The sequence below is a fragment of the Tiliqua scincoides genome, chromosome 1 (assembly GCF_035046505.1).
Source record: "Tiliqua scincoides isolate rTilSci1 chromosome 1, rTilSci1.hap2, whole genome shotgun sequence".
Classification (NCBI taxonomy): Eukaryota; Metazoa; Chordata; class Lepidosauria; order Squamata; family Scincidae; genus Tiliqua; species Tiliqua scincoides.
The window spans coordinates 222,173,645-222,190,797 of NC_089821.1; positions in this window are offsets into that span (position 1 = coordinate 222,173,645).

Genomic DNA, 17,153 nt, shown 5'->3' on the forward strand with positions numbered 1-17,153 from the left:
GGGCAGGATTTTCAGCTTCAGCAGGTGCGTGAGCACTGTTACTGAGCTGCTTTTTGGCGCTCTAACCATCCTGAAGCAAACTGAAAAGGGCCAGGGCACACTTTGGTAGCTGCATTACACAAGGATTTGCTCCCCCTTCCATGGTGCTTGTGTGTTCTTTACCAGAGGCCTTCCAACTGTCCTAATTTCTCTGTCCTTCTCAAGCCACCTCTGTTCTTCAGTGTCCTCCACCCCTGGCCTAGTTTTCTTAGCTGTCTCCACCACATATTCAGTGTGAAGTGCTGCTCCTGCTTTCTTGAACGGTGCTGCCATGTTAAGAGAGGGTATGTACCATGGACACCCTGCAGCTGCATGTACTCTGTACTACAGAACAACTCTATCCTGCATCAGTACTAAGCAATTTCACAACTTTCTCACTTCACCTCACACCCTCTTTTGTTTTAATTCCCATTGTGATGTTTGGTGTTCCTGTGGATATATCATTGCTAGTATTATGCAGCACTGCTGTCATCAGCTCTGTCTTTTGTAATCATTATTTACCTTGAATGCCTGCCAGAATGCAGCTTGTGCGTTGTACCTCTTAAACAACAAAGAGAGAGGCAACAGTGTTCAGAGAGTTCACCCAGGTTCTTAGAACATACCGAACTTAGAACAGGTTTTCCTAACAATACCGAAGTGTGAACTTCTGCCTTACCACCTTAAGTCACGAATAGAGGTGTTTGTTTCAGGTGAGTAAGATTACAACTTAAGTCTTACTGAATGCAATGGGCTTACTTCTGAGTAAAATAAATAACTATTTTCAAACACCTCTAGTCATCAGACTTGGTGTAATCTTGTTTAAATAATCCTATTCTCAGAAGAGTCGTCTTAAGCCTATTGTATTCAGCTACTGGTTTTAGTTGTTCACTGCCTTGATTTTGAAATGGTCACCTGTGGAAGAAGTTAATCATTGACCTATGAATGGGAGGGCCGCTGCTACTGCAGCCACTGAGAATACTGGGTCAAAGGTTCCCCTTTGAACCCCAAGCTCTTCTGCTAGAAGCTGCAAGCAACTGGTCTCTCAAAGCTGCAGTAATGACATATCTGCTAATTGTTTTTAATTGCTTAGCATCTGAGCATGACCCCGAAAAAGAACTATTAAAACCTTTTCAGCTACTGGAGCTGTTTGGCATCATGAACACATTTATTATGTCTTTTGAGTTTCAAGACTTTCCTCAGCTGTATTGTAGCACCTGCACACACCTGAATTAACCAGCACTTGTATTTGTTTAGAATATGCTTTTTGACAAAGTTCTCCAAGCAGTTTACATTCTCCAGTTTGTATAGAGTAATTTCCTTATTCTGCAGAGTCTCTCACTGGCCATGTCCCCCCTCAGCCTACCCATGCTTCTACACTGGCTGTACCTGTTCAGAAGAAATGCAACCCTACTGTCTTGGAGGTTTACCCAACTTTGGTCTACTTGGCAATGGACTGCCACTTTGTGCTAAATTGGCAGGTGAACCATGTCCCTGTCATACAATACATTAACGAATGGTAATAGCCATCATAAGGCATTCAGTTTTTGGAAGCTGTGCATTTCCCTTTAATCCACCTCTAAATGTTGTAATCCATCCATTCCCAGTCTTCTTGGCACCACAACCCATCTCGTCCTCTGTGGTGTGTTGTGACAGGAGAATGGCTTACTGGGAGGGTGGGAAGGCTTCTAGGTCGTGCCAGGCCAGCGATCCTCTCTACTTGCCTCTGTGGGCCTCAGAATCACCTACAGAAGCCTCTGAAAGCCACTTTTGGTTTTCAGCAGCAAACCAGAAATGGCTTTTCAAGGCTTCTGCAGGTGATTCTGATGTCCACAGAGGCCAGTAGAGTGGGTCGCTGGCCTGGCACGACCTAGAAGACTCCCCACTCTCCCAGTAAGTCATTCTCATGTCACAACACACCACAGAGGACGAGATGGGTTGTGGTGCTGAGGAGAATGGAAACTGAGTGTTTCTTTGCCCTAGACAACCAATAGGAGAGTAAACTCACTGAACAGTTTCTCAAGGTTGTATTTAATAACTATATCCTATGTGGACTCCCAGGCCCTGCTATCCGACTGAATAAGTCCCCCCAAACATTTCAGCATGCATAAGAGCCAGCGGTGATGCCGTATGACATCAGGTGAGAGCTGCATAAATCATGCAGTGCCTGCCTGGTCCATCATTTGTTCACACAGTGACATAACTTGCCATCTGTCAGCATGTTTTGTAATATATGAGGCTGCCTTATCCCGAGTCCATTCATTGGCCCATTTTAGCTCAGTGTTATTCACATCAACTAGCAGCATATCTTCTTGTATGCTCTCTGAGGCATTTGGTGGGCCGTGGGACATACATGAAGTTGGACTGGATGGGCCTATGACCTGATCCGGTAGGACTGTTCTTATGTATATATATTCTTATTTTCATTTATTAATCTTTTGTTTAAAAAGATGCCACAGCCACATAGCAAAACACCCCAGTGAGCCACCCAATTATCCCCAGAAAGAGCGACACCAGAGGACCCCAAACAATAGGGAAAAAATGTGTGGATTTTAAAAAACAATATAAGCGACACAAGCCAAAGCCTCTGTTTCAGGCCTTCATATCAAGAGTCCCTTGCTTCTCCAACGCAGGTCTGGGTGGTCAACAGGCTCAGGGCACGCTGAGCTGAAGGGGACGAGCAGGGTTAATAAGTCCTAGGACCCACTCCTGCAGCACAAACACCCAATGAGGTGCCACAGAAATCTTGCCCTATCTTATGGAAAGGAGGAACAGGGCAAAGATGGTCCAACTCCGTAATGACAGTGGAAGGATGGTAGTCTAAAGAATACAATAGAAACCCCCAAAAAGATGTAAATATAAGTGTTCTGTCTCTGCAACTGAAAGATCAAGACTCCATTGCTGAAAATGATCCCTGGTGTTTTTGAACTTCTTGCTATCCCACAAGGGCTGCTATTGCTTTCTTGGTCATGACACCATCTAGACAAAATGTAGATGAGAAATGGATCCTGAGCTTAAGAGATCTTGCTCCCTGATAATATCTTCCTTTGTAGTGGCTGGGAACGTGGGTCTCAAGGGCTTTATATTGTAGGGAGAGGACATGATTAGAGAGTGGTCAGAATAAATCCCTGCTCTCCACTGGCTATTTCTGCTGAACAGTATCAGGAGGTGTCTTTTCCTCTGCCCTGAAACCCTGGACTCCCAGTGGAGTGACTATTTAGTGGGGATGGCTGGAAAGAGTTTGCCATTTCAGCTGCTAAATAAGTTGCATGACTTAAATGAACAGAGGAGATCTTGAGGACAGCAAGTTAGTACTGACAGGAAGGATCATCTACACTACGCAGCCTACACTCCTGCATGTCACCTGCTATTCGGACAACTAAAAGGGAAGGATCTGTCATCTCAGCTCATTGCCTAGCTATTCTTTTTCGCACTGTCTTGGTCTTGAAATTGAAAAGTCGCCACTTGGCATATTATCCCAGATCGTCCATTGTTTGATGTCTGTTTTGGGTACTCAAAGGACTTAAACCCCAAGTGGTGTGAGTAGTATATTCACTTCACCCCCTGGCTACTGAACCCGAATTCCACTGTCAAGGTGCTCAATCAAGCCACTTGTTAACAGGCCTATGCTCTCCCTCTCAAGCCAAGTGAAAAGTTTAATAAACATATTTGAGGAGAAGAAAGCAGAGAAGATAAAAGCCATGGGGGAGGATGAGGACATAGAACAAAGGGGAAAGGGAAGTCTTATGCATTAGCAAGGGTTAAAAAGCGGGGTCTGCATACCATCGGGTTTGCGAAATGAAGATTATGTAGACCAGGGGTGCTCAGTACGTTGATCGGAATCGACCGGTTGATCCCAAGGCAAAATTAGTCGATCACGGAGCCCTGTCTGTAGGACTGACACGCACGCACACACACACAGGGCTGGCAAGCTGCAGTCACCCAGCCGGGCTCCCCCTCAACTTTGCTCCCTCGCAGGAGCCCCCAAGCCTGCTAGGTGAGGCTGCTCAAGGTGCGCGAGGATTGCACTGGCCGCAGGGCGGAGGATCGGGGCCGAGGCTGGCCGGGCAGCTCCGGGCATCTGGCAGGCTCCCTCCTCTGCCCCATGCTGGCTGTGGGGCTTCCTTGGGGGGCATCGGAGAAGGTGACGCCGGAGCAGGAAGAGGAGGAAGCTGCGGGAGCCTGCAGAGCCGAGGACAGCAGGGGAGGAGGGAGCGCAGCCTGGTAGCAGCGTGCCGGAGGAGGAGGAAGGAGCGGACCCGAGGGGAGGGGCTCCCCCGCCGCCCACCCCCCGTGGTCTAGGCGTTTCATTTCTCTAGGCAGCGTTCCCGGGTCCGCCCGTGCCTGGATGGAGAGGGCCGCCCTTTCTGGTCCAGTGAGCGGATGTTTGAAATCTCTGTTGATGCCTCCGGGCTGGCTGCGAAGTTGTGGGTGCTGCTGCCCCCCCTTCCTGCGGGCTCTCCCCAGGAGGTGAGAGCTTGAAGTGGGGCGGGCGGGTGACAGTGGCTGTCAGTGGCATCTGCCATCTGTGGCCAGTTGTGTGTGTGTGTGTGTGTGTGTAGTTGGGGTGGTGATGGTGGGGGTGTTTTGTGTGTGTGTGTGGTGGAGTGTGTGTTGTGTGCGCGTGCAGTGGGGGTGAGGTGTGTGTGTTGGGGATGGTGGTGGAGGTGTTTTGTGAGTGCGGTGGGGGTGGGGTGTGTGGTGGGGTGGGGCTATTTTGTGTTTGTGGTGGGGTGGAGTGGTGTGTGTGGTGGAGTGTGTGTGTGTGTAGTGGGGGTGAGGTGTGTGTGTTGGGGATGGTGTTGGAGGTGTTTTGTGAGTGGGATGGGGGTGGGGCTGTTTTGTGTGTGTGGTGGTAGTGGGGTGTGTGTGGAGGGGTGATGGTGGGGATGGTTTGTGTGTGTGTTTTGTGTGTGGTGGGGCTGTTTTGTGTGTATGTGGGGTGGGGCTGTCCTCTTACAGGCTTATTTGCAATAAAGGCACATTTTGCTGTCTGGAATAGGATGTTGAATAGAACAGGACATTGTATATACATAGGTCATGGGTACAACTTGTTGTCAGGATTTGGGAAAACGTGGCTCTTCCAGGTCATCAGACACAAAAAACATCTGGATGGTGGGAGGAGAGAAGGGGGGGCTGCTTTAGCATTAAGGAGAAGCACAACTGGCATATTTCTTGTGCTTAGCTTTCGTCAGCCTTGCCAAATGTGTCTGTGTGTGTGTGTATGTTGATCTGTTTTCCCCCTTTCTTCGTTTGTGGGACTCAAGGCAGTCACAGGAGGCGATTGTGAGCTGCGCGCTTGGGTCACTGAGGCCGGTGATCCATGCGCCGCTGAGCCGGGGGGCGCACGGCACTGCTCGAGCGGCGGCCAGGAAGCGCTGCCGGCCTCGGGGGGGAGCCGAGACCCAGAGAGAGGTGGGCACGCGTGGCAGACTTCGGGCACAAAGTTGGACCAGGGTGAGGATGAGGAAGATGGTGGTGGTGGGCTCCCAAATCAGACACTGGGGAGGAACGTTCAATGGGGGGGGGGGAGGTCCTGGCTTGGAAAGGTCCCTGTTCCCCTCTTGCCTTCTTGCCCCACTTACTCTGCCCCCCCACTTGTGCCCCCCCTGTACAGTGCCCCCCCACTTGTCCCATCCACTCAAGATCCATTCCCCTGGCCCTCATTCATCTACCCCCCCAGCCACTTAAGCCTGAATAAGAAGGATGGCTTGGCTAGACCACCCTAGTGTGCCACTAACAGTCCTCAGGTGTGCCCTGGGGGGTTTGGGGCAAGTTCAGGCATTACAAAGTAATTACAAGTAATTACAAGTTTAAAATAAATAAAATGTATTGTTGTTGTAAAATAAATAAAATATATTGTTATAAAACAATAAAATATTGTTTATAAACTATAAAAATGTTTATAGTTAATTATGTTGTGTTGTGCAATATTGGCTCATGCGGTTATGCACAGTACACCAACATACATTGTACACATAAATGTTATATGTTATGATGGCGCGAACATTGTAAAAAAACTCTGGTAGATCTCCGGGCCTTGCTGGGTTTCAAAGTAGCTCTCGAGCCAAAAAAGTGTGAGCACCCCTGATGTAGACAATAAGCTAGTAAGACAAGGGGGAAGTTAAAGGGAACAGAAATAATTTTTATGATGATTTTTTTCATGTTTGTTTATGGAGCAAAGACAACGAAATGCAAAGCTTTCAAGGTTCTGGTTTGTCTTTGCATTTGAGGCATCTTCACAGTGAGGCTCCTGGGCAAAAGCAGTGTCCATTTTTTGAACATTTAAAATGAATTGCATGCCTCAAATACTTGGCATTGCGCAAAGCATTCCTGTGCTTTTCTTCGTACCCACAGTCTTGCAATCTTTGTTGCAAAAGCAAACGTATGGGAAAGGGAGAGGGAATCAATGAGCTTCATGGCTGAGATGAAAGTTGAGCCACAGAATCTCCCACATCCGACCTTGAACACAGGTTAGGTTTCAGTCTAGTCAAGGGACTGGATTTGTGTAGGGTTGTGTTACTGGTTCTGTATCTCCTTGCTCCTATATTTTATTGTTCACCAGCTGGGTTGTTGTTCATAGTAACTGTGTTTCTGAAGGCACAGACAGACGGATGAAGGAGGGACAGCTAGCAAGATACAAGGCAGGTTGTTGTTCGCCTTTTTTTTTTTTTTTTTTTGACTGGCAAGCTTGCAGAGACAGATTGGAAGAAGAGTCGGGAGTGTCAGCTTCAGTGATCAGAGCCAGCAGGGTAGGCAAATTAGATTTGATGACAAATCTTTTATGTTTGCTACTGGACATCAGGAGTTCCCAGTGCTAAGTGAGTGACAGGCATGACAGCTAATGGGTTGAATTTTCCTGTGCAGCAATCATTGTCAAACAGTGGAATAACAAGGCTGGTCCAAAAGCGCCAATGATTTGCAAGGCAATTAAGTGTCCTTCCTGAACAACTCTGTGTGTGTGTTAATGTGACATTGCAGAGCATGCCAAAAGCTCCCCTACCCCCTGACAAAATTTTTCAGCTATTGATATTTGTAATCGCTTGGTCAAGTTGTTTTTCATCTGAAAAAGATAATTATCATTTTGCTAGAAAGTTATGCAAAAGAAAGAAAACACACCAAAGAAAATGAAGCAAGAGCAGATACATGTTGGTGGTGTGTAATAATGGCTCAAATGCTAAAGGGAAAACAGGTTGACTTTCTTATATGTACACACATCTGGAATATCACAGTCAGGTTGCCCTGCTAAAATAAATACATCCCTATTTTGGGAGTATCTGAACTTTGATCTGAAACCTGTCTTGTCAGTGTGAAAGCCAAAGCAAGCTCTACTGCATCAACCAAAACTCTTAACTCGGTTATAGTCTTCCTTGTAGTGGAATTACTTCTTCAGAGTCTGGTATAAATTTTCAAAATGCCCTGGTCTAGATCAAAATTTTACATCATCTATAATTAAACTGCGTATTCAGGAATGATGAGAAATGTCTTGTGCCAATCAGCTATCAACCTGACCCAATTAGTCAGTTCTCCTGGAGAACCCAACCGGAGATTTGCCTTCAGTGGAAGCTTAGTGAAATGCATATAGAATTTCCTATCTGTGCATGGGGTTGGTGACTGCTTTAAGCAGACTGAAAGCTGGGCAAAAAAGAGATGTGTTCTAGAGCTATCTTTTCACAATACAATCTAACTCAGAACACCTGTCTGAGAACATGGTCAAAATGCTCATTTCTCATTGCTCAACCAGCTCAAGGTTTTCATCTTTCTGTATTAGTGTTGGGTTTAGGTTACTTCCATTTTTATAAAATAGCTTATGGGGGAGCAGCCAGAAAGTTAACAAGATCTCCTTCACAGAATCAACATGAAGAGAGGTCAGGACAACATTTCTGGTCCAAGGTGAATTATTAGTACATTTATTTTGCTAACACTTGGTGAGAATCTGTGGGCCAAAGCCAAGTGGCACCTTATGTCGTTGTGTCAGAAAAGACCAACAAAATACTGCATCGAAATGGCGGCTTATTTGTGGGGAAACAGTTTCAGAGCATAAGAACATAAGATCAGCCCCACTGGATCAGGCCATAGGCCCATCTAGTCCAGCTTCCTGTATCTCACAGCGGCCCACCAAATGACCCTATCTTGAGTCTTCAAGTGACACTGTCTTCCTTTTCATCTCTGATGAAAATAGAGGAAAAGGAAAAACGATTACCAATCTTCTGTCCCAATCTGTTTTGCTTTTATTTTTTGCAGGTGTTCTGACAGAGATGCCAGGGCTTGAACTTAGGACTTTAAACACACAAAGAGTGTAGCACTTAGGGCGCAATCCTAACCCCTTATGTCAGTGCTTTCAGCACTGGCATAGCGGTGTCAATGGGACATGTGCTGCATCCTGCAGTTGGGTGTCACTCACAGAGGTCTCAAAGTCAGGGAATGTTTGTTCCCTTACCTCAGAGCTGCATTGCCCTTATGTCAGTGCTGGAAAGCACTGACATAAGGGGTTAGGATTGCGCACTTAGTTATATCTCCCCCTTCTGCATTCTGTTAGATTTCTGTAGAGCAAGTACAAAAGGTCTGAAAGAAATAGATGGGACCACCAAAAAAATGCTGTTTTTGGCATATAAACAGCGAAAGCCCAGTTATTTTGCAAATGTGTTCTGTATCACTACTGTCCTTGGAATTGAGTCAACTGCCATTATTATATGAGTAAGGAATAAATACTATCTTTCTTGACACAACTTGGCATAGCTACATGCTCCTGTGTTCCCAAACAAGGCAGAGGGACTGACCAATTTTCTACAGTTCCTTCTCTTGAAGATTTTGTTGTGTCTTTGTCCTGCAGGGCTCATGACACATATGTCACCATTAAACCAAGTCCATGGATTGTGGCCTACCAGAAAAACCTTTTCACACAGTGTTTTTGCAGCAGAAACGGCCTAGTAAGCCATAGTGGTTTGTATCTTTCCATTTGCCCCATGGTTTATTACCTGAACTAAAGTAGCAAATCCCATTCCCCAGTGGTTTCTTTTCCTTCAGTTGTAAAGAGGATGATTATTAACACAACTTCTGAATGAGAAAAGATCCAAAGAGGCACAAAGGAACAGCGACTAATCCTCCTACATGGCTTTGTTAACTTTGATCTGTAAGTCACTTCCAATAAACGAGCTGTCTTCTGCTTCAAGAGATGGTGACCTGCACACCCCACATTCTCACCAAGTCTCTGAGGCACCTCACCACATTGCTCAGCAAAGGCTTTTACAATCCCTCAGTACAAAGACCTTTACGGAAGAACCCCAGAGACGTTGCTTGCGGCTGTGTAACGTAGAACATACTAATAAGAGTTGTTTCATGTTTAAGAGTCAACAGGCATTCAAAAGCAAAAAGAACCCTTTACTTTGGCCTCTGTCTTTTTATTTAGTCTCTACTAAGCATTCCCATCAAATAAAAAATTTGAATGGAAAATTCCGTCACCCTTGTCTGCCATTCACTAAAGCACTTTTGGTACAGAAAATTACAATGTCAGAAAATTAGAGCTTTTATTTGGCCATGATAGTAGTAGCAGTAGCAGCAGATAGATAGTAGCAGTTTAGAGCAGTGATTTTCAACCTTTTTTGTCTCATGGCACAGTGACAAGGTACTAAAATTGTCAAGGCACACCATCAGTTTTTTAACAATTGACAAGGCACATCATGCTGTTGGTGGGGGGCTCACAGCCCCCAATGGTCCTACTAATAAATGACCCTCCCCCAAACTCACATGGCATACTTGCAACCATTCGCAGCATACCAGTGTGCCATGGCACAGTGGTTGAAAATGGCTGGTTTAGAGTGACCCAGGCCTTGAGGATCGCATTAGTGAATGTGCCAAAGATTCATAAGTTTATTTCTCGGTTCCGAAGAGACAACACTTGGTCTAGGTTGCTGTCATCAACTAGGTTTCCCTTGTACTGCTGGGCTGTGTCTCCCCCATGTGCCTGTGAAAGCTACATTACTGGCTAGTAAGGAGACAACAATTCTGAGAGCTGTCTACTATTTGTTTTGTAGAAATAGCACCATGGACACACAGGGCCTTGTATGCTACACAGTGGAACTGCCCACGTTCAGCAATGCCAATATTGGCATGTTTAACAAGGATGTGTTAAGAATTGGTAAAGCAATGGTAAAGATGACAAAATAGCAAAATAGGGTGGACATTTTTATAAATGAGGCTGCATTGAAGTCGTTAGTAGTGCTCTTAATTCTCCTTATCAGACATGCTCAATTTAAACTCTAGCTATTCAAAACATTTCTACACCACCTCTCTGTGTTGCGATCGACCAAACTGGGTGAAAGGGACCAAGCTTCTGAGCATAAGGCAGCTTCATATAAGCCTGGAAAGTTCTGGAATAGATGGATCTTTGGTTTCTAATCTGGTATGCAAATTCTCATGCTCTCTAGTTGTGTGCAGTTGCATTACCATAATAGTGGAGGGAGTAACTAGAGTAGCTGAATCAAATTAATTTATTGACATTAGCTCCAACCTTCAATGCACTAAAATCCCATTGAAGCCAAGTATGCTCATAAGTAATTGCATTTAGGCTTAGTCTCTGAGAATAGCACAGACTCATCCAAGTCATTGTCATAATAATTGTCAAGTCATATTCATGAAAGCAGGATCATCCAGGAGGACTGGGAAGGATGCACAGAAAGAGTAGGGTGAGGGAGGAGGATGGATCAGGGGATATCACTTCTTCTTGTGCTACCATCCTGCCTGAAGATGTATGAGGGTTCTGGTAGGCCACTTGGGAAATCTTTCTGTAGGAATAGAGTGTCCTTCTGATGAAAAGGGTTCTGGAAGAGCCAAACCTTGATCCCTGCTTTTAAAACTGGAGCCGTAGAGGGTAAATCAAGTCTTGATCAAGGACTCTCAAGAGCCAGTCCTGAAATCTGTCCACCAAGTCTCCTTTCACAGCTCCTTTGCCACATTGCTTCTGCTTCCTTCAATTGCAATTGAAGCTCACTGATCACATGGATTACCTTGGCTAAATGCTACCCAGAAATGGGTCGTTACAACAGCCTGTAACCCCCCTGCTGGTTAATATATTGTCATCAACCATTTGAGGTGCTAAAAGTTTTGTAATTGGGACACCATCTACTGGAAATGAGTAAAGGTATTTGCATAAGCAACACAGCTCTGTTTGTAGCTGAGAATTAGCTTTCTCCTCATTCTGCCTGAAGATGAGTTCTCTGTGGCTTGCAAGTTTGCATATTTTTGTCGTGAATGGAAATGAGTCCAATAAAAGCAACCACTTTACTCATTTTGAGTCACCTACTTAAATGAAGTGAGTTGAATGAGAATAGAGAGGCAATGTTGGTGATGAGGACCTTTGCCAATTATCTCATACACCTAACAATATATGCACTTCCACCAGCACTGGCAAGACAATTACATATATGAATCATTGTTTTTTTCTTTCTGGTTTTATTTTTTTTTTCCTGTATCAAGTAAAGAAGTTCAACATACTTGGTTTCCTAGACTGTGCTATATTAAAACTAAAGTAATGTGGGCCAAGGCCTGAAGGAATTTGGAATTTGGTTGGGGAGATGACAGTCACCTTCAGCACAAATGAAATTCATACCATGCCACTTCAAACAATGGTGTTACCCAGCTTCACTGAAGTGTACTGTTTCGTGAAGTCAAACAGCAACCTGAGACTGCCCCAGGCTCAATTCACAACAGCAGTTATGGCTACCTCTAACATAACATTTTCACATGGTAGGGGGAAGTGCACCATTGTGTTCTTCCTTCCTTACTAATCTAAGAACTCACAGCATAGTCCTGGTGGTGTCACAATAATGCTGTAAAGCCTGGGGCATGTTGTTGCCCAGAGAGCACAGTGCGGAGACCTGTGCTGCCCTGCTGACGCCAAGTCCAGGAGATCGGCTGCCGGTGGAGGTGATTGAAATGTTGGGGGGTGGTGGGGCGAAAGAAGGGTGGAATAGAGGCAGGGAAGAGAGTTTCTGGGTGGGGGAGGGCAGAACGTGGTGGATTGTGCCTGGGAGCGGGGTGGGAATAGCGGAGCAGGCCTCTGCCATATCCTATCCTCCCTCCTAGGCCTGAATGCCCTACAGGCTGCTTGGACTTGTGCTAGCAAATTAGCTGGTGCAGATCTGAGTAATCCCTTTGGGCAGGCTGGGGCGTTACTTGGGGTAAGGGGATTAATATCCCCTGATCCCAGGGAGACCTCCAGCCTGCTCCCAATGAACACTGGATACAACAGAGGCCATGCAGCCCTGCTGCACCAGCACTACTTAGGGTTCGGTCTGCCCCTTGAACAGAAACAGATAAAGAGTACCTTAAAGTTATCATGAACCATATGTCTCCCTTGGCATCCCTCCATTTCCAAAATGGAAGCAAGAAAACATCACAAATTCATAAATATTATTGAGAATATTATCAAGAATATGTATATACCACTTTTCATCAGAGTAGTTCACAAAGTGGTTTACACTCTTAAAAAATTATAGAAGAGACACTAAGAATAGTTGCTGGAATGAAGAGGATTGATTGCTCTCCTGCTGCTTAGGTGCCTCTTTGCCCAGTTAGCAGCGATATTAAATATTTCACAATGCTTTCTGTAAGGATTGTGATCAGCACCATTATGGCACATAAGCTTGGTCTTAGACTCAAGTTCAGGTTCAGTTTCATAGCATATAGAAAATGCAATCTTCTTCTTGCAGCCCAAACCACACAGTCTATGCAAATGATGTAATGATAGTCCAACAACTGAATTTTGAATTAAAATATCTACTTCTGATGGATATGATCATGTGACTGTCTGGGGAGTGATTTGGAGTGGAGAAATGGAATAAAAGATTGTGTGCCTCCCCCACCTGTAGCTGATTTTCTGCTCCCAAACATACCCAGCAGAAAGAGCTTTTGGGCTTTAATGTGTAGTTTGGACTTGAGCAGGTAAGACATGAAGCATTTGTTCCACTTAACATCACTGTTTCTTGTCTTTGTTCTTGTGCCCAGCAAATATCAGAAATTTTAAATGAATAATAATACAAAATTCTTGTGACTGGATTCCATTTATTTGCCAGGAAATGTTTGTGTTAATTATACATTCTCACTTCAAACTGATTTATTTATTACATTTGGGGGGGGGGGGGAGAGACTATCCCAAGGTCATCCAGTGAGCTTCAAGGCTGGAAGAGGATTTGTTTGAACCTGTTATCCTACTCATGAACTAACACTCTAGCCCAGCTGTTCCCAAGCTGTGGGTCTAGACTGTCTCCAACCATGTCCCCACTTTTCTGAAGCCATATCCTGTATACTTAACCCATCAGAGCTGCTCTTTTGAGAGAAGCAAATGTACATGGCTATTTGCATAAGGTAACTGGGACTGATTTCATCTATATGTTATGCAGTCAGGCTGTCTCTTCATATTGTTGGACCATCATGTAGGTTGAATCAACATTCAAAGCCTGCTCATTAAGTAAGGCTAATTCCCTATTGTGTATTGCCCGAATTTGCTTCTTTTGTGGGTTTGTGCTTCTATTTCTGAACAAATGCTTGAAGCGCATCAGTAGCTCCATACATTCTTATGGGAAGTTAATTGTGTACAACGAGGAGGGCTAACAGGATCAAATGGCCCTTCTGTTTCAATCTCTATGATCTGGGGGGAACCAAATATAAAATATAGGGCACAGTCCTAACCAACTTTCCAGCACTGACTTAGCCACAATGCAGCCCCCAAGGTAAGGCAACAAACATGTCCTTAGCTTGAGGAGGCCTCCTTGACTACCTCCCCACTGCAGGATGCAGTGCACGCCACATTGACACAGCTATGCCAGTGCTGGAAAGTTGGTTAGGATTACACCAGTAGTCACTTCAGTGAATGAAACAAGTCTTTCCTTAACAAGGTCTAATTGTGAAAGATAGTGTCAATTACCCCTAAGAGGCTGTGTTCACACTAGCTAAGCATGGGTGATAGATCCACTCTAGTGTAAGTCACAGGTGTAAAAGACGTCACTAAAAGAACTTCTCTTATGTCTGGCCATCAGGGAGAAGCTAACTATAGAGAAGGCACCATAAACTGTGAAATGAAAACGGCTCCTTTCCCTATGATAAGAGGGAGCTGGCATTGAACCTATTACTCAGATTATGGTGAATCGGAATTGCTTTCCCCTTGAGCTGCTACAGAGATAGATCAGTCGGATTAAATTCCTCTCTCTTATGTAAAACAACTTAACTGGAATAGATAAAAACGTAATATATTTGGACGACTTGTATGTTTCCTTGAGTCTGGATAATAATAAGTCCTTGACTTACAAATGTCTCCTTGATTGTTAAATGAATTATTTTCTCCTTTTTAGGCTGCTACTTAGTGGAATGTGCTAATAAAACATTATAAAAAATGGAATACATGTAGTAGTAGTTGGCAACCTTCAGTCTCGAAAGACCATGGTATCGCGCTCTGAAAGGTGGTTCTGGAACAGCGTCTAGTGTGGCTGAAAAGGCCAATTCGGGAGTGACAATCCCTTCCACACTGGGAGCAAGTGCAGTCTGTCCCTGGCCTGTCTCCCTGGCTATGGGCCTTCCTTCTTTGCCTCTTAGCCTCAGACTGTTGGCCAAGTGTCTCTTCAAACTGGGAAAGGCCATGTTGCACAGCCTGCCTCCAAGTGGGCCACTCAGAGGCCAGGGTTTCCCACTTGTTGAGGTCCACTCCTAAGGCCTTCAGATCCCTCTTGCAGATGTCCTTGTATTGCAACTGTGGTCTACCTGTAGGGCACTTTCCTTGCACGAGTTCTCCATAGAGGAGATCCTTTGGGATCCGGCCATCATCCATTCTCACAACATGACCGAGCCAACACAAGCGTCTCTGTTTCAGTAGTGCATACATGCTAGGGATTCCAGCACGTTCCAGGTATTACCCATAATAATTATAGGAAGGTAGATTTAGGGCACAATCCTAACCCCTTATGTCAGTACTTTCCGGCACTGGCATAGCAGTGCCAATGGGACATATGCTGCATCCTGAAGTTGGGTGTCACTCACAAAAGCCTCCTCAAAGTAAGGGAATGTTTGTTCCCTTACTTCAGAGCTGCATTATCCTTATGTTGGTGCTGGAAAGCACCGACATAAGGGGTTAGGATTGTGCCCTTACTTATGTAATAAATGTAAGGTATTTTCTCTCTGGTACGTGGTGAACATTGTCCAGTTTGTATGTTGTTTTCTTTAGACCTTGAACACTGTGATACAGTGTTAGCTTGTCATTTGCCTCTATAATTATAGACATTAACATAACAACAACAACAACAACAACAACAACAACAATTTTATTTTTACCCCGCCTTTCTCCCTGAAGGGATTCAAGGCATTTTACAACAGATTAAAAAACATAATTTAAAACAAATAAAAACATATTAACGTATTAACGTATTAACATTACGTTTAGGTAGTAACAGTATATCATCATATGGATGAGCATAGACCTTATTGAAATTGAAGAATTTCCTAACTGTAAAAGTTGACTAGCACTGAAAAAGGTTGGTGCAAATGTGGGTACTTCCTCATTGGAGGTTTTCAGACAGAGGCTAGATGGCCATCTATTAGGGATACTGAAGTCACCTACACTGAGCAGGGGGTTGGACTAGATGACCTCCAAGATCCTTTCAACTGTAGTATTCTAATCTTAATCTGGGACTCACCAATCTGGCAGAATGTATCTTTGGATGAGCATAAGACTACATGCCTGTAGATAGGTTTACTATATGTTGAATGTCTGTAGCTTCCTAGAGTTTCAGAACAGTTTTTTGTAGCGGGGAGAGCTAGGGTCATCCATGAATCTTACAGATACTGAGACATTTGAATGGAACAATTCCAATAAAACTGTAGCACTGAGAAAGCTACAAAAAGCTAGGGAGTTGCTATCTTTTGTTATGTATATCACAGAATCTACGAGACTCAGCTATGAACTACATCCACCAGTGCTGTAGACCCTAACAGACCAATCCTAACGAAAATCCTGCACTGCACTCCAGCGGGGCCGATGCAGCCTCCGCCTCATCCAGCAAGGGAATAGAAGCTATTGGAGGTCTCCTTGGGGGGAGGGATCATTTGTCTCCTTCAAGCTCCATCATCCACTATGGCAGTGGTTCCCAAACAGTGGGTCACAACCTGCTGTTTGGTGAGTTGCAAAACTGACAAGCTGATACTGAAAAGGCCTATGGAAAGTTTACTCACGAACTCGGCAAATATGCTTCAGCTATTATCAAAGACCAGGCAAAGGGGAACACCACACCACCATAAGGGTCCCATTCCAATGAATGTGGAGTTCAACAAATGCTCCAGAAGGCACCCCCCACCATAATAAAATGGATACAAACAGAGGCTTGAGCAGATGATAAAATGAAACTTTTAAAAAAATCTCATAATGCTAGCTGGGTCCTGTGTCATTGTAAAAAGTTGGCCCCAGTGCAAAAAGTCTGGAAACCAGTGCTATATGGGGCTCCTTGGATCCACGCCAGCGATATCAGTGGTGCAAATCTGAGCTGCCCCATGTCAGGCTTTCAGGCCCAGGAAGGGGATAGGATGCAGTGGCAGCTGCAGCTGCCATCCCCACCCCCTACTGGACCTGAATTACCCCCTCCCTGCCCTCCCTGCCCTCCCATCCCCACCATTGCACCCCCCACCCCACGCCCCGCTGCCCAACAGAGAGCTTACCTGTTCCAGCAGGTGCAGGCCTCCAAGTGGTGGTGGCACAGCACAGGTCTTGCCACCAGCACCACGGGCCTCTGCGCTAATGCAACTTGCCTTACGGCACTTTTGCAACAGCATGCTTACCTGATCCACAGGCACTAGCCGGTATAGGATTGGGCCATAAAGATATTAGTGTGGAGTCCTTAAAAAAGCACTTTCCAAAGTTTATAATGTGTTTTTGTTTTTAAAAGTGAAAAATCGGGGAATTTCTCTCTCTCTCTCTCTCTCTCTCTCTCTCTCTCTCTCTCATGCACACACATTTTATTCAAAAATTATGGTTCTTACAGTTTTTGGTAGTATAACTGTCTCCATTCCACAATGCAAACGTTTCCTGCAAATGTTTCCTGCAAACGCCAAGCTTATTTTTTGTTCATTATTGCTAGATTGAATCAGCAGTGTAGAAG